This window comes from Rhinopithecus bieti, unplaced genomic scaffold, assembly GCF_001698545.2.
Source record: "Rhinopithecus bieti isolate Rb0 unplaced genomic scaffold, ASM169854v2 scaffold_41736, whole genome shotgun sequence".
Lineage (NCBI taxonomy): Eukaryota > Metazoa > Chordata > Mammalia > Primates > Cercopithecidae > Rhinopithecus > Rhinopithecus bieti.
This window is the reverse complement of record NW_016816876.1, coordinates 5,928-8,239: the sequence shown is the minus strand read 5'-3', so window position 1 is coordinate 8,239 and position 2,312 is coordinate 5,928. Positions and strand designations below refer to the sequence as shown.

The window sequence follows — 2,312 nt, the reverse complement described above, 5'->3', positions numbered from 1 at the left end:
ATGTTTTCCAAACTCGCACCTTTGCAGAGGTTTGCTGAACTTAGTGGTGGAGCTCATTCTTCAGTGGCTTCTGCTACATCTGTTGCAACTAAAAAAACAATCCAGACTGTGCACAGTGGCTCACGCCTGTAATCCCAGCAATTTGGGAGGCCAAGGCGGGCAGATCACCTGAGGTTGGGAGTTTGAGACCAGCCTGGCCAACATGGAGAAACCCCCTCTCTACTAAAAGTACAAAATTAGCCCAGTACGGTGGTGCATGCCTGTAATCCCAGCTACTTGGGAGGCTGAGGTAGGAGAATTGCTTGAAACTGGGAGGCAGAGGTTGCGGTGAGCCGAGATTGCGCCATTGCACTACAGCCTAGGCAACAAGAGCGAAACTCCGTCTCCAAACAAACAAAGAAAACCCAAAGAAAACAGTCCAAGGACCTCCAACTTCTGATTACATTTTTGAAAGGGAATCTAAGTGTGGTGTGCACAATTACCATCCTTTACCTGTAGCCCTAGAGAGAGGAAAATGTATTTATTTATGGGATGTAGAAGGCAGAAAATATTTTGACTTCCTGAGTTCTTACAGTGCTGTCAACCAAGGGCATTGTCACCCCAAGATTGTGAATGCGCTAAAGAGTCAAGGGAACAAATTGACCTTCACCTCTAGAGCTTTCTATAATAACGTACTTGGTGAATATGAGGAGTATATTACTAAACTTTTCAACTACCACGAAGTTCTTCCTATGAATACAGGAATGGAAGCTGGAGAGACTGCCTGTAAACTAGCTCATAGGTGGGGCTATACCGTGAAGCGCATTCAGAAACACAAAGCAAAGGTTGTTTTAGCAGCTGGAAACTTTTGGGGTAGGACATTGTTTGCTATTTCCAGTTCCACAGACCCGACCAGTTATGATGGTTTTGGACCATTTATGCCGGGATTTGATGTCATTCCCTGCAATGATCTGCCTGCACTGGAGCATGCTTTTCAGAATCCAAAAGTGGCTGTGTTCGTGGTAGAACCAATTCAGGGTGAAGTGGGTGTGTTGCAGATCCAGGTTACCTAATGGGAGTGCGAGAGTTCTGCACCAGGCACCAGATCTATATATTGCTGATGAAATACAGTCAGGATTGGCCAGAACTGGTAGATGGCTGGCTGTTGATCATGAAGATGTCAGACCTGACATAGTCCTCCTTGGAAAGGCCCTTTCTGGGGGCTGATACTCTGTGTCAGTGGTGCTGTGGGACGATGACATAATGCTGACCATTAAGCTAGGGGAATATGGGTCCACATATGGTGGCAATCCACTAGGCTGCCGAGTGGCCATTGTAGCCCTTGAGGTTTTAGAAGAAAACCTTGCTGAAAATGCAGAAAAAATGGGTATTATCTTGGTAAATGAACCCATGAAGCTACCTTCTAATGTTGTAACTGCCGTAAGAGGAAAATAATTATTTTATTTATTTATTTATTTGAGTCAGAGGTTCACTCTGGTTGCCCAGGATGGAGTGTAATGGCGTGATATCGGCTCACTGTAACCTCTGCCTCATGGGTTCAAATGATTCTCCTGCCTCAGCCTCCTGAGTAGCTGGGATTACAGGCACGCGCCACTATGCCTGACTAATTTTTGTATTTTTAGTAGAGATGAGATTTTGCCATGTTGATCAAGCTGGTTTCAAACTCCTGACCGCAGGTGGATCACAGGCGGTTGGGACCCAGTGTTGGGATTACAGGCATGAGTCACTGTGCTCGGCAAGGAAAGGAATTATTAAACGCTATTGTTATTAAAGAAACCAAAGATTGTGATGCTTGGAAGGTGTGTCTACGACTTCAAGATTATGGACTTCTGGCCAAGCCAACCCATGGCGACATCATCAAGTTTCACCTCTGCTGGGGTCAAGGAGGATGAGATTTGAGAGTACAGTGAAATCATTAACAAGCCCATCTTGTCATTCTGAGGGTAGCAGCTGTTTTCAGTGGTCCCCAGGAGCCGGCTGGAGAGAGGTGGTCTTGTAAAAGCTCTGCTCTTAATGCGGGCACATTCCACTCCCATGTGTCTTCAAAACCGTTTTTTGGAATATATTTTTTTTTTCCGTTGATACATAATAGAAGAACGTTTATGAACCTGCTGTTTGCTTTGTAATGTAAAAGACTGTAATGACATCTATATTCAGTAAAAGTGTTTTGATGTGCATGTGTACTTTCTAAGGTGAAGCACATCTATGTATACAGACAGCCTTTAAGTCACATCCTTCAGTATATTTTATATATGTTTTCATAATTTCCTTGCTGGTATAAATGTTTTGTATTTGAAAAGTTATCTCTAGCG

General features: G+C 44.0%; 1 pseudogene; it reads left to right on the top strand.

The window, feature by feature from the left end:
- LOC108517455 (ornithine aminotransferase, mitochondrial-like) lies at positions 1-1,941 on the top strand (annotated as a pseudogene).
- The last annotated feature ends 371 nt before the right edge of the window (positions 1,942-2,312 follow it).